We start from the raw sequence: 22707 nt of genomic DNA, 5'->3' as shown, positions 1-22707 counted from the left end.
ACCCCAACATCGTGCAGCCCGCCTCCAGTGGTGTCGCGACAGGCGTGAATGGAGGGACGAATGGAGACGTGTCGTCTTCAGCGATGAGAGTCGCTTCTGCCTTGGTGCCAATGATGGTCGTATGCGTGTTTGGCGCCGTGCAGGTGAGCGCCACAATCAGGACTGCACACGACCGAGGCACACAGGGCCAACACCCGGCATCATGGTGTGGGGAGCGATCTCCTACACTGGCCGTACACCTCTGGTGATCGTCGAGGGGACACTGAATAGTGCACGGTACATCCAAACCGTCATCGAACCCATCGTTCTACCATTCCTAGACCCGCAAGGGAACTTGCTGTTCCAACAGGACAATGCACGTCCGCATATATCCCGTGCCACCCAACGTTCTCTAGATGGTGTAAGTCAACTACCCTGGCCAGCAAGATCTCCGGATCTGTCCCCCATTGAGCATGTTTGGGACTGGATGAAGCGTCGTCTCACGCGGTCTGCACGTCCAGCACGAACGCTGGTCCAACTGAGGCGCCAGGTGGAAATGGCATGGCAAGCCGTTCCACAGGACTACATCCAGCATCTCTACGATCGTCTCCATGGGAGAATAGCAGTCTGCATTGCTGCGAAAGGTGGATATACATTGTACTAGTGACGTCATTGTGCATGCTCTGTTGCCTGTGTCTATGTGCCTGTGGTTCTGTCAGTGTGATCATGTGATGTATCTGACCCCAGGAATGTGTCAATAAAGTTTCCCCTTCCTGGGACAATGAATTCACGGTGTTCTTATTTCAATTTCCAGGAGTGTATTTCCTTTTGTGGTGCTCTCACCCTCTACTGCTTTTCATTTGCAACAAACTGTAGGTAATTATTTTTAATATTATAAAGCAGCTCACTTTAATAAAAGTATGGCATTAGATCTACAGCTTTTAAAAACGATTTGCAGAAAATACCATACTTTTTCTGGTGTTGAGGAGACAGAATATATATATATTTGTGATTTGCCCAAATTACAATTAAATAATTCGAAAAACGTTGCTAGTCTCTCTAACGCCAAGTCTGCGCCATGAGTTACTTGACAAAGTTGAAAATGATTTGACTATAGCAGAGACAGTTTGCCTTTCGTCTGATGGGTGGACGAGTGTAAATATTATTAGTTTCTGTGCATGCACCGCACCCGTCATAGATAACATGCGTGGACGAAAGTCATACAATTCGAAGACAGACAAACTGCAGAGAACATAAAAAACTAACTAAAGTCTGTTATCCCGCATACAATATTACTTTTAAAAGTACATCCATAGTATCAGAAGAGGCATCAAATATGAAATTAACTACCATGCTTCTAAAACGTCCTCATATCCCACGTTTTGCACTTTCTTTAAACCTCAGAAGACCATACAAAACCACTGACGAGGTAAATGAGGTGTTATCTTCCTTAAGAAGAGACCCTCTGTTTTAAGTAAACTTCCTGAAATGCAAGGAACTTAAAAAAAAGACCAACTGAAACTGAAACAATATGCCCCAGCAGATGGAACTATACTTAAGAAATGTTGCCAGGATTTACTTTAAATAAATGTTCCATAATTTCCTGCCTGGCTATTTTAGGTGGAAAATCAATAACCTCAAACATAAAAGGTACAGACTAGGAGGTAATGCAACAGACGTTAAGGATTTGGAAAGTTTGAGATGAGGCAACGAAAGAAGTGTCCTCAGAGAAAACAGTCTCACTTTTAAAGAATGAAACTCTTGCCTAGTTTAATGGAATTGATGTAATAATTTTTAAAGACAAAAGGTAAAGAACATCCTCAAGAAACATAGTCGTTTGTCGATCATTTGGTGTTATCTCCAGCATCGAATTTATTAGTCAGGCAACGCTACTGGATACGCTATTCAAAGACAAGGATTTTCAGACGATAAAACATTTCAGGAGTGCTACATGAAGGATACTGCAGAAATGAAAGCGTTTGTTCTTGCACAGGAAAAAACAGAGCTCATTTCTCAACCCGTTACCACTGTGACATATGAGACTTCTTCAGTCTGTTAGGTGTTCAATGAAACTATAAGTCAGCTTCAGGTAAGTCGCGACTCATCAAGCGCTCAAGCTGTCGAACTGGACAAATGTTTAGCGGAGGTATATTTACCTAGAAACAGCAATCCCTTAGACTGGTTCTGTATCAACCATGCTCTATCAACTGGTTTTAAAAGTATTATTTAACGCAGCAACATCACTGGCCAGTGAGAGAATATTTTCAAAAGCAGGAGAAATGTGCACTAGAAGAGAAAGAGACTCACTTCGACTGCAATGGGTAAAATTTTATTTATAAATGTCGATATTGATTAATTTTTTCCTTTATGGTATCATATATGATAATACAGATTGTATGTGATGACTTCCATTGGATTGTTATAATTTGTATACTGCTTTTCTTCAATAAAAGCATCAAAATACAAGAATAAGTTTTCATTCTTAAAATTTTTCTGCTTCAAAAAATATTTAGGACTTTGTTATAATATTTACAATTTTTACATCTGGTGAAATTTGAAACTATTGTGCCTGAAAATTACTAGGGACATAACACAAAATTATAACTCTTCTTTATATTTTCTTTCAAAATAGGACCAAATCAGATAAAAATAAAGGTTTAGTGACCTGAATTGAAATAGCAATGCACCTTTCTGTTGCTTATTTTTGTGAATGACTGGTGAAGGCTGAGTCATGAAAAAGAATTAATTCACTTCAGTGAGTGACCAGTTCTGATCCGATTTTTGAAAAGAACAGTTTTCCCCATCTTTATAGTCACGGTGTTCTTGAACATTAACGAAAGTAGTTGACTAACTATATATCTTAGAGGCCCACTCTGCAGGAAGGAATACTTGCAATTTAGATGGACAAATAAGATACGTGGCAAGCACCACATCTGGTTCGACATGTAGGACTTTTTTGCTACCAATCGCCTTCATAGGAGTAACAATAGTTGGTCGTTTCGATGTCATTTGAATGTGTGACATAAACGGAACAGGTAAATGTGTGGGCGCTTCAGTTTACTTCTGCTGAATCATTGGAACACCAGAGTGGTCAATTACTTCCCCTCCAGTTTGAGGAACACTAGGAGAAATACTAGAGACTTCAGCAGCTGTTTTCGCACCGTCCAACACACCTGGAAAATATGGCTCAGCACTACAATATACGTCAAGCGATAGTCCTACTTTAGGAAGCGAAGAGTAGACTAATGCCACCCCTCACCATTGCGTGTACGACTTGTCTTACGTTGAACTGTGGACACTGCTGGCTTGTCAACAATTTCAGAACCATACTGTGAGAGTATGGGTGGGAAGTCGGGAACAGTAAGTTGCACATCCCTCTTTTTCCCCATTGCACCTGGAGACGACGTGGCAACAACCTCTTGAGCAACAGAAACGAGATTATCTAACGTCAGTTTTCGAAGCTGTTCATATGAGGACCTCAGTTCAAATATGCGCTGTGGTCTCTTTCATTGCAGGTAAAGCAGGTCACCACTTGCCCACTATACGTTACATAAATGAGGTAATGACAAACCTGTAGATGAGAAGGAATGATACGTTTTACTACCATGTCCACTGAAAGGATGCCGCTTGAACAAGCTGATACATGTAGTTTAGAAAAAGGGCTGCATAAATACAATAACAGTAAATTGCAATCTATAAGGCATAATCTGTTTGTAAACAAAAGAAAAAAGTTATTGTTAAACGTACACAAATTATTGTAAATGAATTAATAGCAAAAGTGTTAATAGTTAGCCATTAACTTACATGATATTTCACTGTCATTATTTGCAAACCCTTTCACTACAGAATAATTATTTATAACAAACCTGAACCTCTGCACATGATGCACAGTTTACAAATGAAGAGATGTACACAAGGGAGCTAATTATAAAGGTTGATAATGGGGAGGAGGTGTAGCTCAAATGTAATTGCTCCATTTCTTTGCCGCCATATTAATGTGGTCATATTGGTCGTGGGGTTTCCCACTAATTTTATGTTATGTGACCAGTATCGACTTACGTCTTGACCTAGAATATAAGCAGACCACCTGCCTAAGGTGCGTTGGGGTTCCCCTGGTCGACCTTCACTGATACCTAGTTGCTTCTAGTGGGGAGGGGATAGGGGGGTCTTAATTACATGCTTCCAATGTATGTATTACCTGAATCGGGAGGGCCATATCAGTGATCTTGAGATAAGACCGTTATCTGCACCTGTTCCCTCACTGATAACCTACTACTCATTCCGCCCCGGTAGCTGATTGGTCAGCGCGACAGACTGTCAATCCCAAGGGCCCGGGTTCGATTGCCGGCTGGGTCGGAAATTTTCTCCACTCAGGGACTGGGTGTTGTGTTGTCCTAATCATCATCATTTCATCCCCATCGACGCGCAAGTCGCCGAAGTGGCGTCAAATCGAAAGACATGCACCAGACGTATGGTCTACCCGACGGGAGGCCCTCGTCACACGACATTTCATTTCATCTGCAGCGTTACCATATCACCGGATGTGCGGTTTACCCATCCTCCTTTCCCTTGGTAGTTATCCACGGAAAACTGCATACAATCCACTTTGCGCTTCCAGTGACACCTTCTGGTTTTCGTAAGTTCCATCTCCTACACACATAGTGTTACCTTGTTTTAAGAGTTATGGACAACACGTAAATTCACAGGATTATGACTAGATCAGTACCTGTTATTTCTGGACGTATTAATTTTTTTTAGTTTTAATCATTTCCCAGTCTGCCATCATCCACACGTTGGTGGCAGTTAACAGTTATGTAAGAAGTAAGGAAATAAGTCAGATAAGAAGGTAATTAGAGATGGAGCACAAGTTCGTTTTGGGGAAAGAATGGGAAGGTAATTGTCCGTTTAGGTTTCATTGGAACCATTTCAGCATTGGCATGAAGGACAATGTCTTACATGTTTATGTATTTTTCAGGCATCTTGACTCACTTTTTGAGGATTAGCTTGTCACTTTACCGTATCTGAGGGACTTAAAATCACGTTCTGACAAAGCTATTGATATTTTAATACAAAGGGGAGCAGAGCGAACGTAACCACTCGGTCGTCTGGAACCAAAACTCGCATTAAGGATCAGCATGTCTGAATTAGGTTCATCACAGGGAACACAAATCATCCTTCTTCTCAGTCACTCAGCAAAGAATGTTGTGATACCATTTTCAATCAGACGGCGTCTACTTATAGTGCAGCCTGTATATAATATTTTTGACACATATGAATTGCCTGTGTAACATACCGTTAAGGACGTGCGGTAGAAACGTCTTACTAACAGTTAGACGCGACTGATGACAGAATCCCGGTTTTGTGAACAACACTGACATTTTGAAATTACTTCAGCATACATTGATGTTATACGGCAAGAGAGGAACAGAACGCACCCTTGACTTCTTAGACGAATCATAATCAATTTAGACTAGATATATTCTTAAGGAAAGACATGTTGTTTGTTTTTTGGAATTTTACTATACAGTAAATAAGCACCATAATTTTATTGCAATATAAACCGAATTGTTCCAGTTGATGGAAAGCCTTGGCTGCCCTGTAGCTTATTCTGGTCGTTTCCTCTGGATTCGCCTAGCAGAAACATTCACAACATGCAGGCCTTATGTATTTGCAGTCAACAGCCCATTCGAGCAAATGAAGCACGAGTGAGGGAGATATTTTTCCGTATACACTGATTTCCTTAACACCCTCCGAACGTACAGACAGATGTCCCATGGAATGAAAATATTCGGATGATACGAAAGTTCCAACAGTGCTACTGCAAAGACAGGATAAAATTGTAGCATTCTGTTAGATGCTAGGGTACATTTGGCTCCAAGAAAAGGTGTAAACGACGAGATTAAGTATAATGTCTTCAATGTGTTGTCTCGCTTTAAGAGTGTCATTAGGTATTGTGGCTCAGTAAGAACGAGCTTCCTTAAGTAACAATAGGGTGTAAATAGTCAGAGCTGTAGTGAAGTACCGCTTTCCGGCCTCAGGACTTGGTGACGGAAATGACGTACTTGCGCAGTAATAGACAAAGAACAGTCGAGGAAATATCGCTGCAAAATCATTAGATTACGTCACATTCAGTTTGCGTTCCATAGAACCAAAATTTTGCTGTTTTTCGTCTGTGTGGAACAAGTCAGAGAGCATAACCTAAAAAACAAAACAAAAATTGAATATAATACTCACTAAAATGATCATTTGTCAAGAGATTTTCAGAGTATGTTCATGAATTACAACGAAGTGTAGGATTTACAAAATTAATAAACTATCAGAATGTAACATCTTTACGCACTTATAATAAATTTATAGTACGCAAATTACCTAATCTTGACTATTGTTGTCAAGTGCTGTCGACACTAATATTTTCAAATCATAAGCATTACAGTTGTATCTCTTATCATGAGTCTTGTGCACATTAATTTTTAAGAATCTGTTAGAATACTATATTTATCCGAGAGGATAATGAAATAAAAATTAATACAAGGAAATTACAAATCTTTACCTCAATAATGTCGGTAGTATGTTCTAAAACACAACAGTAGTAGGAAGATGCAGGCATGAGTGCAATTTTTATATAAAATTGATATGCACATTTATTAAAATGATCGGTTAATTTCTCCCTCACTGTGGCCATTAGCACCCCCACCTCCAACTACACCCACTCCTCCCCTCAATAATGTGATGTGTTTTTCTGAGCCTGGACTTCGACCACAGCAACGTCGCCCTCTCCACCCTCTCCCTGCCCGTTCCCCTTCACTAAAAGTTCGAATTTTGGCTGGAGGTTCCAATTTTGGTGGGAATTTCCTAGTTCCAGGGCTGTGCCGGCATACCACTCACCCTACACTAATTGTTGCCAAATTAAAATTGGCGGTGCCATTTCTGGGACTCGAAACCTGGTCCTACTGGATGGAAAGCCCAAATTCTCCTGCCAACACTCGGAAACTGTCTAGATGTCGGGCGGAGGATTAGGTTGGTGTACTTATTTTGGTTGGGAAAATGAATTAAAGACAGGTCCTAATCAAGTAATTATTCATAAAGTTTGCGGCTAATTACACAACTATATGCGTAGCACTACACAGGGACAGCCTAAAATCGGAAAACAGCTCAAAAACTGGTGCTTCCATACAACTGGTGTTATCCGGTTGGGAAAAAATTTCGCAATACCACTAGTGACAGACACACTCAAACTCTACCATTCACCTAAAAGCTGGTGCGAAAAAGGCAGGGATTTAAGGTACAATCTTTATTCATTTTGGCTGGAAATATGTTCAATTGATGAGGTGCTAGTGTTGGACAGGGAAGAGTTTAAAAAGTGCATTACCTATAAACAAACAGCTGAGGACCGTATCTATCGTCTGACGTCAGAGTTTCCTACAGATGGCTGCTCAAAAACCACCTTGAAACCTAGATAAGCGAAACCAGTACACACTACCACAAGTGATGGAAAAAATGCATCAACTTTTAATTACACTTCAAAATTGTAGGGAAACACCAGCACTCATAATGAATAGGTCGTGAAAGAACACATGTACTGGTGAAAATCATCGTCCCAGAAGACTGCAGGGAGGGCGTTAGTTGAAAGTGCGTTCTCATCGATCGGCGTGAACAAACGTACTCCCTCCATTCATCTAGATATGGGGAGGACGAAGGCTTTTCCAGATGGCCAGCTGCTCCCCCGTGACTTGTGTGGTCGCTGACCACCTTGAAGTAAAGCTCTTCACCCACACAATAGCATGTATAGTCAACTAAACTATAGGAGATATAAGGCTAGCCATCCCGAGTGAAATTGGTTCGTCTAAAATATAGCGATGTACGCCCAATCGAATGCGCAGCCCCTATAGTCAGGGGGTGACCAACCACAGACTAGGCACACTCTCAACACTTCGAATGGGCCTGTCGTTCTGCAATGGAGAACACTGTTATTTAACATCAACCTAAGTCTTTTTTTTTTCCTTTACTGTATTTCAATTCCCCATCGGGGCGGGCTGGCAGCAGCAATGCGCTGCTCTTCAGCCGAAAGACATACAACAAACAGTAGAAGACATTTCAAAACAACAAAGGAGAAAACATGAACATATATACAAAAAAGGGAGAACATCATGGAAGACAATAGAGAAGAATGGGAGAGACTGTAAAAAGGAGATAAAAACCGTTTAAAAGTAGCATACACAAAAAACTACACACTGGGACAATTAAAAGAAACAAGTCGCAGTATCACCGGAGCATAAAAGTATCGATGGATGGCGTAGCACATAATAAACACTGACAGTAACACTAAGTACACGGCCAGAACACAATTAAAATTTCACCTCTCGACGCACAGGAGAAACAGTACTAAACACAACATTGGCGTTGCACACACGATGATCAAAACGGAGGATCTGCCAGGCGCAAGGAGATGAGGGAGAAGGACTCTTTCTGGCAATCTGTTAAACGTATTTCTCAGAAAGACTTGACCCCTCTGGAAAAACTTCCAGGTGAATTTCTTTTCTTAAATGTAGTTTTTCTGACTTTAAAGTTTCTATTAATAACAAAGTGCAGGATACAAATTTTGGAAGCGACTACACATCATCTACTATCCTTTATTTAGATTCTTATAGATGGTGAAAGCACGCATTCAGTAAGAGACATTAAATAGGTTTCCCACTGCAGGCAGTGACAGATTAACGTGTGTCTCGTGGGTAGGCCGTTAGATGTCAGTCTGCAAAGTTACATACAGTAATCTATCCTGAAACAAACGTTCGCTCGGAACAACTTGAGATGCTACACTGTAATCATAAAAAACTTGTCCATAGACTCAAAAACAGATATGTGCTAGAATGGGAAGACAGCCTCCAAATTGCAGACAGCATTTCTACCGGAAAGCGTAACACTATATATCACAAAAGCCAGTGGACATTTCTTTCGACCTCAATCAGCACACCATCTACTGTGTGTGATCATTCTCAGTCAACAATCGCTTATAACCCAGTGGATATATTGTAGAACCAATGACGTGGCATCAAAGAAGAATGCATTACAAATACTAGAAATATATCTAGCGGCAGTATGAGGGAGTTGTAAATACAGTTCCTTTGCCGAATCAATTTCTAAATTCGGTGATAGTATCACGAGCTTACACCCTCTGTGACCTGTAACATCACTGTCAGTCTGTTAATATGCGCTGCGGCGGTCACCGACTACATTCACTATAGAGGTATTTGTGTAGAAAATCCACTTCATTCAGAGATAATGCCATACCTCTATATATAAGGGTTGTATAGGTTTCAACGTGGATATGTGATAGTAACATGGCCTATGCAGTCGTGTTTTTAACATCTGGTGCCTTGCAGGTCGATTACGCCTCTGTTTCTGAGACACAGTGACACCACGTGCTAGGAAAAAACTTATGAGACATGTCCACCCATCGCTGATTTTCGCTCAGTATTGTTTTGTGTCGCCAGCATTCAGTTATTGGTAAAGTATTATACTTTTTAGTTGTAGGGCATGCGTGATAGATTTGCCTTGAGTATAAAATATGTGTGTGTTCAGACATGTGCAAAGAAAATGACTATGCGTAGACTTGATGTGGAAAACTGTGATTGCCATGAGGGCAATGAAAGAATTTTTTCACAATGCTTATGAGGGAACAATACCCGCAGTTGGAACAGCCTCTATTTATCACTGTTTTGTTCTGAGGGATACCGGCGCCGCTCTCCATTGTATGTGAAGCGTTTGTCGGCGTCGATAACAGTGACTGCCCAGCAACGTGCTCGCCGGATCGCGTTGTGCTGAAGACACTGCGGTGTTTGGCTGCTGTCACTTTAAACAGAAGGCTCCCTGTTTCCCAAGCTGCTGAATCTGAAAAAGCCATCTGGAGCATTCCTGAATTTCGTTGTTGTTCCAGAGGAGTCGAGTCTTTCCGAGAAATACGTTTAACAGATTGGAAAAAAAGTGGCATTGACATTGAATACAATTATTCTCCATCACACATTGGTGGGCTGCAGGGGGCGAGGAGAACGTGTCTACTGGGGGGGGGGGGGGGGTCATCGGACAGATCCATGATCCAAATAGGGGTGGGGTGGTGCTGCTAAATCTCCCTTTTGTGTTAGCTAATGGTCGCAGCGTCAAGACACGCAGCATGCTGCGAATGAGCGCAGAAGATAAAAGAGAGCCTGGTGAGGCCAGTGAGCGCAAACGGTTGGCAGTGGGGGCGTAGTTAAACAGCAGAGCGCTATGTGGAGCGGCTAGCCATTTGAAAAAGCAATCTGGAGCGTTATCCAGAATTTCTAACAATTTACGTAGGATGAAATCTAGAATAAATTCACAAAGAAGTATTAAAATCGATATACATTTTGTTGTTGTTGTGGTCTTCAGTCCTGAGACTGGTTTGATGCAGCTCTCCATGCTACTCTATCCTGTGCAAGCCTCTTCATCTCCCAGTACCCACTGCAACCTACATCCTTCTGAATCTTCGTAGTGTGGTCATCTCTTGGTTCCCCTCTACGATTTTTACCCTCTACCCTGCCCTCCAATACTAAATTGGTGATCCCTTGATGTCTCAGAACATGTCCTACCAACCGATCCCTTCTTCTGGTTAAGTTGTGCCACAAACTTGTCTTCTCCCCAATCCTATTCAATACTTCCTCATTAATTATGTGATCTACCCATCTAATCTTCAGCATTCTTCTGTAGCACCACCTTTCGAAAGCTTCTATTCTCTTCTTGTCCAAACTATTTATCGTCCATGTTTCACTTCCATACATGGATACACTCCAAACAAATACTTTCAGAAATGTCTTCCTGACACTTAAATCTATACTCAATGTTAACAAATTTCTCTTCTTCAGAAACGCTTTCCTTGCCATTGCCAGTCTACATTTTATATCCTCTCTACTTCAGTTATTTTGCTCCCCAAATAGCAAAACTTCTTTAGTACATTAAGTGTCTCATTTACTAATCTAATACCCTCAACATCACCCGACTTAATTCGACTACATTCCATTACCCTAGTTTTGCTTTTGTTGATGTTCATCTTACATCCTCCTTTCAAGACACTATCCATTTCGTTCAACTGCTCTTCCAAGTCCTTTGCTGTCTCTGACAGAATTACAATGTCATAGGCGAACCTCAAAGTTTTTATTTCTTCTCCATAGATTTTAATACCTAATCCGAAATTTTCTTTTGTTTCCTTCACTGCTTGCCCAATATACAGATTGAATAACATCGGGGAGAGGCTACAACCCTGTCTCACTCCCTTCCAAACCACTGCTTCCCTTTCATGTCCCTCGACTCTTACAACTGCCATCTGGTTTCTGTACAAATTGTAAATAGCCTTTCGCTCCCTGTATTTTACCCCTGTCACCTTCAGAATTTGAAAGAGAGTATTCCAGTCAACATTGTAGAAAGCTTTCTCTAAGTCTACAAATGCTAGAAATGTAGGTTTGCCCTTCCTTAATCTAGCTTCTAAGATAAGTCGTAGGGTCAGTATTGCCTCACGTATTCCAACATTTCTACGGAATCCAAAGTGATCTTCCCCGAGGTCGGATTCTACTAGTTTTTCCATTCGTCTGTAAAGAATTCGCGTTAGTATTTTGCAGCTGTCACTTATTAAACTGATAGTTCGGTAAGTTTCACATCTGTCAACACCTGCCTTCTTTGGGATTAGAATTATTATATTCTTCTTGAAGTCTGAGGGTTTTTCGCCTGTCTCATACATCTTGCTCACAAGGTGGCAGAGTTTTGTCACGACTTGCTCTCCCGAGGCCGTCAGTAGCGCCAATGGAATGTTGCCTACTCCGGGGGCCTTGTTTCGACTCACATCTTTCAGTGCTCTTCACGCAGTATCATATCTCCCATTTCATCTTCATCTACATCCACTTCTGTTTCCATAATATTGTCCTCAAGTACATCGCCTTTGTATAGACCCTCTATATACTCCTTCCAACTTCCTGCTTTCCCCTCTTTGCTTAGAAATTGGTTTCCATCTGAGCCCTTGATGTTCATACAAGTGGTTCTCGTATCTACAAAGGTCTCTTTAATTTTCATTTAGGCAGTATCTATCTTATCCCTAATGAGGTAATCCTCTACATCCTTACATTAGTCCTCTAGCCATCCCTGCTTAGCCATTTTGCACTTCCTGTCGATCTCATTTTTGAGACGTCTGTATTCCCTTTTGCCTGCTTCATTTACTGAATTTTCATATTTTCTCCTTTCATCAATTAAATTCAATATTTCTTCTGTTACCCAAGGATTTCTACTAGCCCTCGTCTTTTTACCTACTTGATCCTCTGCTGCCTTCACTACTTCATCCCTCAAAGCTACCCATTCTTCTTCTACCGTAGTTATTTCCCCCATTCCTGTCAATTGCTCCCTTATGCTCTGCCTGAAACTCTGTACAACCTCTGGTTCGTTTGGTTTATCCATGTCCCATTTCCTTAAATTCCCACCTTTTTGCAGTTTTTTCAGTTTAAATCTACAGGTCAAAACCAATTGATTATGGTCAGAGTCCACATCTACCCCTGGAAATGTCTTAAAATTTAAAATCTGGTTCCTAAATCTCTGTCTTACCATTATATCATCTATCTGAAACCTGTCAGTATCTCCACGCTTCTTCCATGTATACAGCCTTCTTTTAAGGTTCTAGAACCAAGTGTTACCGATGAATAAGTTGTGCTCTGTGCAAAATTCTACCAGGCGGCTTCCTCTTTTATTTCTTTGCCCCAGTCCATATTCACCTATTATGTTTCCTTCTCTCCCTTTTCCTACTACCGAATTCCAGTCACCCAAGACTATTAAATTTTCGTCTCCCTTCACTATCTGAATAATTTCTTTTATTTGATCATACATTTCATCCATTTCTTTGTCATCTGCAGAGCTAGTTGGCATATGAACTTGTACTACTGTAGTAGGTGTGGGCTTCCTATCTATCCTGGCGACAATAATTTGTTCACTATGCTGTTTGTAGTAGCTAACCCGCATTCCTCTTTTCCTATTCATTATTAAATCTACTCCTGCATTACCCCTATTTGATTTTGTGTTTATAACCTTGTAGTCACCTGACCAGAAGTCATGTTCCTCCTGCCACCGAACTTCACTTATTCCCATTATATCTAACTTTAACTTATCCATTTCCCTTTCTAAATTTTCTAACCTACCTGCCCGATTAAGGGATCTGACATTCCACGCTGCGATCCGTAGAAGGCCAGTTTTCTTTCTCCTAATAATGACATCCTCTTGAGTAGTCCCCGTCCGGAGATCCGAATGGGGGACTCTTTTACCTTCGGAATATTTTACCCAAGAGGAAGGCATCATCATTTAATCATACAGTAAAGCAGCATGCCCTCGGGAAAAATTACGGCTTTAGTTTCCCCTTGCTTTCGGCCGTTCGCAGTACCAGCACAGCAAGGCCGGTTTGGTTAGTGTTAAAAGGCCAGATCAGTCAAACACCAGACTGTTGCCGCTGCACTTACTGAAAAGACTGCTGCCCCTCTTCAGGAAGCACACGTTTGTCTGGCCTCTCAACAGATACCCCTCCGTTGTGGTTGAACCTACGGTACGGCTATCTGTATCACTGAGGCACGCAAGCCTCCCCACCAATGGCAAGGTCCATGGTTCATGGGGGGAGGATATTTATTTTATTATCCATTATTTTAGCCTGTGTGTAAATGAGAATGTGTATGTGGGACATTCGTAAAATTTCAATATTGCATTATATACCACCTTAAGAATTACACACGCCTGTAGAGGGAAAAATAATCCTATGGGATTTACCCACTATGCTGGTGACGTATGCCTAGTTGTGATTCCTACAGTAACAGAGCAGCCAGACAGTCAGATGGAGTAAAATCTCTATCTAAAGAATATTTGCAGATTTATTCTCTTTTCGTTTTCGTTTATTAAGCATTACTATAATATCTGTATGTCAGATTGACGCAAATGCGTCTGTGTACAAAGATTGGTGCACACCAGTTTTGGTGCGAGCATGATCACGAGGGAGTATTCTGCTTGCCATTCAGGATGTTCAGCCAATCAGAATTGACACGGTTCCCGCTCGTTACCAGATGGTTGTACTGGGAGTGAGGACGGAAGAAGGAAGTCGCTCCGTAGCTTTGAACGCGGACGGTCATTTTACTAGTTCCACGAAAAATATACTTCTAAGATGAAGAATTACTTAGTGTGTGAGTTATTGGTGAGATAAGTCGATAGCAGTTGTTGTTGAGGACTGTTTGGCGAAATTTCAGAAGTTTTGACTAAATCCGTTAGACAGATATTCACGTGTGAAATATTGGCCTTCATAGAATCCACGTGGCATGTTTCAGTGCTCAACTACTGAGCAGTTTTGGCGAGCAGTTCCGTTTTTGGAAGTCCACAAGAAGGACAGAATGTAATAACTCATATTAGTGGTGAAGTAAATGGCTGTGAAGACGTTGTTCTATTTGGGTCGGGTTTGGACAGATTTATGGCTGCTGTACGTGTGAAATGTGTGTATGAATCGTTAACTGGAAGAAAATAGCCAATTGTTTAAATGAGGTCTGAACAGTACCTTTTTCGTTACTTATCAAGGACAAAATAGACATTATTGTGTGGAAATTTCGGACATTATTTTTCAGAAACCCATCCATTTTCTTACTGCCCTAAAAAAATTTATGACAGTTTTTCTTCAGACCTTTCCTTCATAACAACAGTTGCGCGGCCTCAGTAATTGTAGATATTAGGTGATGTTTTTTATCAACGCTGCTTTTACATCATTTTTTAAGTACCTACGTTGCTATGTGAAGGGGATTGAGCAGACGCCGTTCTGAGGGGGATGAATTTTAATTTGCAGCCTGCACAGTGACAACGACGAATACAGATTCGAGAAATTAAACCCATATGCAGTGCAACAGGTGCTTTATCGGCTGGGGAAACAATACTAAAGTTCGGAAGTGTAGAAACTTTATAAAAAGCAGCAGTGTTTAAGTGGACTCGTAAAATGTGCACACGCGACTGAAAAAGTAAACAATTGTAGGATGATAGACACGTGTACTAAAGAATTGTAGTAGGAGCGCAGCAGCAGCAAAGAACTCGAGTGCAAAGTTACTAGTGAAGCGTACCATGCAGCGAGAACAACAGACGGTGCGCTGTTGCAGACGACCTGCGTACAACTGACGATCGACAGCACCGCGCTGCTGCAGTAAACAAGCCAGACGAGTGGGAGCAGTTGGTAGCCGTGGCAGAAGCGGTGACCCGTATTCTGGACTGACGTGGGCAGAGGCTGGTCAACAACACGAAGAAAAAGGTAAGTAGTATTCTACTTAGATTTTTGTGTGTGTATACCACTACACTTTTGAAAATGGCTGAAAATAATATAGGAAAGGAGAGGCTGGGGGTAGATTTGGGGAATGAAAATGATTCCACGATTTGTAATTTCAATTTTGATGTGCCACAAGCAAGTGTTAGTAATAGTTTCCCAGATTCACTGTATGTCAATTGTGGAACGGATAGTGAACAAAAAATGATGGGATATGAAGTTCACAATATATCTGTAACTGTAGAAGTAATAAAGCAGGAACCTATGTCAGTGGCTTGTGAACCAAAAGGTAGTGTGTCAGATATGTTTGCGAATATTCTCAAACATATGAAGGAGGGGGTTCAGATATAAAATCTTCATTAATTTCTGATATTGACACCTAAATTAATAAAATGGGGTTTAATATCGACATTAAAATGAATAAAGTGGGTAGTTACATAAAAACTTCCTTAAGTTCTGAAGTAAATGAGTTACATACTGAAGTTCATCAGGGGTTTACTAACTTGTCAATAGAAATGGAAGCTAGGATGGAAGATAGAATTTCGAATGTGAGGGATACTTGAAAAAATGATATGACCTCGTTCATTAATAATGTGAAATGCGAACTTAATTAGATAAAACGAGAGTGTAACCGGGTTGTTGTAACAGTAAAAGATGAACTGACTGTTCCGATTAAGCAATTTGTTGAAGATAATAAAGCACTGGAAGAGCAAGTAATTCTGAACTAAATAAAGTTCATGTACAGATTCAGAATATAGGAAAACACTGTAAGGATAGCCATGTTGCATTAGAAAGCCAAGTTAAACATGGAGAAGGTGTGTGTGCTATGTCGGGTATGCAAATAAAATTACTAACATAGAAACTAATATCCAGCAAGTCAGTACCAGTGTGAATGAGCAATTTTGTGAGCATGAGTGTAGAGTATCCCGAGTAGAGAAAAATGTTAACAGCCATTGTGGCTGTGTAGAGACTAATGGTGTAGTAGAATCACCTGAAATTTCCTATGTAGCACATCGCCAATTATTGAGATTTGATCCTTGTAAAAATGTTCATCCAAAGGAATTTTGAAGTGATTTTGAAGATGTTTTACCTAAATCTTGGAATGATAAACAAAAGATAGTATTGACTACTTCAAATTTTATGGGAGAGACAAGAATTTGAGGAAAGTTGGCCTCAGATGAATATAACCGACTAGTGGAATTGAAAAAGGCTTTTTTCGATGAGTACTTGGGAAAAAGAAAAAAAGTGGAGTTTTTAAATAAATTTTGGTCACGGGAAAATTATGAGCCAAAGGGAGAGGGTATTAAAGATTTGTACAGAAGTAACTCATTTGTCATATTTAAATGCAAAAGTATAAACTGAGCAAATAAATATCGGGATAGAAAATAAAGTGCCATTATAATGGAGAAACCAAATAATTTCAGCTCCTAGAGATAACCTTGATAGATTTATTCACTATCTGTAAAAAGTAGAAAGTATTTTAAAGGAAGAAGAGAATGTAGGCCTCCTGTCAGACAGAATGATATTAGAGCTGAAGTTAATCTAAACAGAAACAGCGCCCAAAGAGATAGTGGATACAGAGGTAGATATAGAGGACGAGGTAGTACTACTGGGAATAGGTTCAACGAACGTGTTCAGTATTTCGATTGCTGTCAGCGATCAGCTCATGACATAACAGAGAGGTGCTGCCTGCCCGATGACAGGCATCTTAGACATAATAACAACACCCGGCAGGAAAACTGTTAGCAGTCTGCAATGAAGCTGGCACTGGCAGACGAAAACATTACAGGTTAAACGCGCTAGCGACACACTTTGTAAGGAAGGCACCTACGAAACAACACATTGGTTATAATAATTTAGCCATTAAGAGAGCAGAGAAGAGTGACATGGAAAAGCTAAAGGTATATCCAGTAAATAACGTAGCATTATATGATAGAGACAGTGCAAATAAAGATCATATGGACCAAAATGTTAAGGAACAAGTAAATTTAAATGAAGATTCAGATCAGGAAGTGGGGATAAAGCAGCAATGCGAAACAAATGAGAAGCTACCAATGAATTGTGGAATTAATGCGGTAGTAAGGTTCGAGGAAATTTTGAGTAAATTACTTGAAGTAATTTCTCAAAGTGAGAATGGAGAATCAGAAGAAGGGGAAGAAGAAAGTGGTGTAGAAATTTCTGACAATACCTTGGAAGGAGTTGCAGAATCAGAAGAAAATTATGGTGAGAAGTTGGAGGAGTATTTTAAGTTATCAATAGTGTGTCAATAGTGTACAGATTTGTGGAAGCTGCCACTACTAATAATAAGCCAAAGGAGGACCCAAGAAATGTAAGTATGATTTCCACAAGGGAGGTAGAACTCTACAGAGGAGAAGCGGTGCAGGATTTGTTAGAGGAGCCTGAGACGGTAATCAAGAGAGAGTATGTATGACAGCCAATTATTGAAGAAATGATGTTTGAAGAAAAAGTTCCTTGTGTAATTGATACCGGTTCGGAAGTCTGGGCTGTGTTAGAGAATTTTGTAAATCCTCGCTCTAAGAATAAACAAATAGTTGTAAAGCCAGTGAGTAGTGTAAACATTATTGTAGCTACTGAAAAAGCTAAGAAAATGGTTAAAGAAGAAGTCCTCTTACCCATAACTGTAAGTGGAGTAGCCATAAAACAGAATTTCCTAGTTATAAATGGACTCAGTGTGGAAATGTCGGTAGATACAGACTTCTTGCATATATATGGAGGATGGGTAAATTTTGGGTCCAATGATGTAATTGTAAGAGTAAGTTGAAAACCTGTAGTTATTCCATTCATAGGAAAAAGACAGAGTGTAAACGAAGACATTCCAATACGATACTGCAGGGCGGCTACATTGATCGAAGGCTATAATGAATATGGTGAAAGGGAGGAAGTGGATCCTTCTGAACTAGAAACTGTCAGAATCAAGATAGATAAGAAACTAGAGGAACTTACTGAATTAAGTGATATACAAAAGGACGATTTAAGACAAATTTTGAATAAACAGTGTGAGGTATTTTCAGATTAGCCTGGATTAGTTCGAAATTACTAATGGTATTTAACCGTGAAAGAAGGTGCATATTGGTTTTCAAAAAACCATTTCCTTTCCAGAAGGGCATCAAAACGCCGTTCTAGACTTAATACAGGAAATGCTCGATTAGGGGATAACTGATAATGCTGTTAGTGTATACAATAACCTATTCGTTGCAGTATCTAAGAAGAACGGTTCAGTTAGGCTTGTTTTAGTCTCTATGACGTTGAATACGATTTATTTACGAGAGAGTGACAGGCCAGAAAACAATTATGAATTATTACAGAAGTTTAAAGGGGCTAAGCTTTTTACTTCTATTGATGTTATTTGTGCGTACTGGAATATACCTCTGGCTAAGGAATCCAGAATATATACAGCGTTCCTGTGTGAAAGACGATGTTTCCAGTGTAGGGTTGTGCATTTTTGGTTGAATATCATTGTTTGTGCATTTGTCAGGGCCATGTCTCAGGTTTTAGGTGCTCAGCTATTGAGGTGAATTACTGTTTACGTGGACGATGTGTTGATTTCGACTCCCACTTAGAAAGAGCAATGTTTGTTTTTAGACAACGTGTTAAATGCTATTAAAACGGGAGGGTTGAAACTGAAGTTAGATTAGACAGAATTTGTCAAAATAGAGATTAAATTCCTGGTACATATAGTAAGCGGGGAAGGAATTACGCTCGATACAAGTAAAATAAATGCTATTAGGGACTATGCAGCACCGACCACACGTAAGGAACTAAAAGGAATATTCGGTGGGTTAGGACTTTATAGCAAATTTGTGGCAGCGCAGTTATTTAATGATCCTTGTTTAAGGGAATTGTTGAAGAAAATTGTTCCCTATAAGTGGACTCCGGAATGTCAAACCGCTTTTGAAAAACTGACATAAGCACTAGTGAAAAGCCATATTTGGAATCATCCTGACTTTTCAAAACAGTTTGTTTAGGACCAGGTGCCTGTGGTTACGGTCTGGGGGTAGAAGTGTTACGGATTGAGATGGTAGGAGAAGAACAAGTCCACAAAATGATCGCATTTGCAAGTCGATCGTTACAACAAGCGGAGAAAAATTACAGCATCTCAAAACTGGAAGCCTTAGCACTTATTGTCGGTTTGCAACAGTTTGAGCAATACCTTGTTAGGACATGAAGTGTTGATTTTTACGGATCATAGTGCTCTAACTTATATAAATACTTGTCAGCTAAGACATGCCAGACTCAGGAGGTGGTATTTGCAACAAATTAACTATGAGACGCAGTATAAAACTTAATGGCAGTTGCGCTATCCATAAGTGTAAAGAATAAAGAACAAGGGGTGGATTCTGTAACGAACAGGGATTGTGATGACATACTGATCGTGGTCTTTCAACTACTACAGGAAGAGGGACCAATTAGACGCATCTGTAAGAACCTTAGACGAGAACAGAACCACGATGATAACCTTAAACTGGTGAAAAGTAGAACTGGCGATCCCGATTTTCCAAAGCCAGCAGAATATTTCCAAGTGTACAAACGTATTCTCTTTATGGAGATAAATAACACTAGCGAGGATTGGCGTATTTGTTTCCGTGAACAACATGTGGATCTGTTAATTGATTTTGTGTATAATAAATGTGGGCATCATGGAGCACGTAAATGCATTGCCAAGCTAAGTGAAGTTGGAATATTTGACAACATGTGGCGCAGAGTGCACAAGAGGCTGGAATGGTATGACAAGTGTCAAAAGATATTTTCGGCTCACTACCAGTTTCAAGACGAGGTTGTGAGTATGTGTTCGTACTGGTAGATGGACTTACTATGTATGGGAAATTTTATCCGCTTAAGAAGTCTAACTCTAAGGTAATTGTAAGTAAATTAGAGAAAAATTATTTTGTCAACATTGGTGTGCCAAAAGCTATTTTGTTAGATAATGGTCCACAGTTTGTATCTAAGCGTTTTGAAGAATGTTTAAGTACATCAAAATTTCGGAAACATGTGTGAAAGAATCAGGAAAGAATTTAACCCGTCTCTGTAGGACATACTGTCATAAGAAGAACTCAGTGTGGCTAATTACTGGGGGTACTCTGATGAAGTAATTAATAATTTAAAACACGAAGCCACAGGTTTTGATCCAGTAGAATTAATGGGAGGGATTTTATCTAACAACATCCTATTTGATTTAGTAGAATTCCCTAAAATTACGGAATTGTCTATGAAGAAAAGAAAAAGGTAGCTCTTACCAATATTAGAAAAACAGGCGTTGGAAAGAAAAAGGAGACATTATGTGAGAGCTAGTCCAACAAGCTTTCCGATTGGTGATCTAGTGCTAGTAAACACGAAGGAAAAATCTAAGAGACCTACAGCTGAAACTAAGATATTTGCAGACAAGTATGTAGGACCCTAAAGAGTTATAGAGAAACCCCATGCAAATGCTTGTAGACTCAAGTATATGAAGTCACATAAGATATTTGAATTAAGAAACATTATTTATTTAAAGAGATACATTCAGAAAGAATTCTAAAAGCATAGTAACTACACTAGATTACTACCCTATTCTCTGTCCTATCTTATTCCTCCAGGGCCGTGTGTCTTGCACGTTGCGGTTGGCGCCCGCAGAGTGCCCAAGCTGATCGGTTTATTCCTTCAATTTTCGTTTTCGTAAAGCGGTCGCCTACCTATCTCTTTTATCTATGCGTCCTTGCGTCCCCTCCTTTGGGACTGGGGAAGGTACATTTTTCTATCTGCCCATTTCAGTTCCTATAATTGCCACTCAGCACTACCAACGGGTTATGGACCTGTTGAGTGATGTGAACACTGCGGCAACAATGCTTCCCTCTTTCTTTTCCCTGGCATGAGGATGAAGTATAATCGCTTTCCAGCACTGTTTCTTGGTTAAACCATTGACAGTATCCTTACATGGTCTTCCCATTCTTGCGCAGGCCCTTGTATGGGCTCAAATCGATACCATCTCCTTAAGACTTGTTGAGTGATGAGACGACTGAGGCAAGAGTGCTCCTCTCTCCTATCCTTGGCGTAGGTGATCAGCAGAGCGGTTTTTCTACCAAACAGCACAAACTTACATTGACACATTTGTTCTAATAGTGAAAGAAGATACTGACCAAACATAACATAAATATAAATGAGATGACCTGAAAGCCACAGAGAGGTGGACTTAAGTGTATTTAATATTGCCAGTAAGGTATGTTTTCTTGACTGTCGTGCACCATATCAGTTTGAGAACCACACAAGTTGCCATGAGTCGTGCTTAATGTTTATCTATGAGGACCTTTTCTGTATATACTATATTTATTCCACAGTAACTGACTAGTGTTAGAGGTGTCTCGAGAGCCACAGAAGTTGCCTGGAGTTCGTTAAAGTAATGTGTAATGATGAGCAACAGTAATTGGCTAGTGGTTTTAGTACTTTACTATAAGAACATTTATATGTTTTTCTGGACTATTGTATACGAAAGACACAGAGTCACACAGGTGGTATGAGTTTTATGTCGTATTTGTATCATGTACAACGTTTATATAACGTTGTATGTAATTGAAATACAGCAGAAAAATTAACATTTCACTACTGGAGCTTCGAGGCGCCATCTTTGCTTACTTCAGTGTTTATTAAAGTGTATGAAATGCTGTATGTGATGTCACCACGGAAGGAAATGGAACTTGTGACCACTAGCGACAGCGCCACAGACTACCCAAGGCCGGCCTGTGTGGCCGAGGGCTTCTAGGTGCTTCAGTCTGGAACCGAGCGACCGCTACGATCGCAGGTTCGAATCCAGTCTCGGGCATGGATGTGTGTGATGTCCTTAGGTTAGTTAGGATTAAGTAGATCTAAGTTCTACGGGACTGATGACCTCAGATGTTCTGTCCCTCAGTGCTCAGAGCCATTTGAACCACTTAGGATACCCAAAGAATTACAAACATAACGTACATGACTTATTAATTTAAATAAATCTACATGATCATAACGTGTAGTGGAAAACATTTTAAGTTTTGACTAGTAACAGTAAATTTGTAGTTGCAATTAACACCAATAACAGTCACGGTGAAGCGTAACCTATAATGATGATAACTGAAGACAAATGTGAGTTTATACCGATACCACATACTGTGAACTCTAATAACACAATTTAGTAGATATTTTAGTAACTGTGACATTTATTCTGACGCAGAATTGTAAATGAGTCAAGATACCTAGTTTCTTCGGAAATATTGTAGTCAAGCCTAAACAGACAACTCTTCGCTGTCGCAATTGTAAGCTTTCCTTATGGGTCCTAGGTTGATGCATAACTTTTAGTGCTGGTGAGACCTGATTCCCTGACACACATCTTCCCCAATTATTCTGAAATATTTTGTGTCGCGGTATTTGTTTTGATTTCAGGA

The sequence above is a fragment of the Schistocerca gregaria genome, chromosome X (assembly GCF_023897955.1).
Source record: "Schistocerca gregaria isolate iqSchGreg1 chromosome X, iqSchGreg1.2, whole genome shotgun sequence".
NCBI classification, from domain to species: domain Eukaryota; kingdom Metazoa; phylum Arthropoda; class Insecta; order Orthoptera; family Acrididae; genus Schistocerca; species Schistocerca gregaria.
This window is presented reverse-complemented; position numbering follows the sequence as displayed.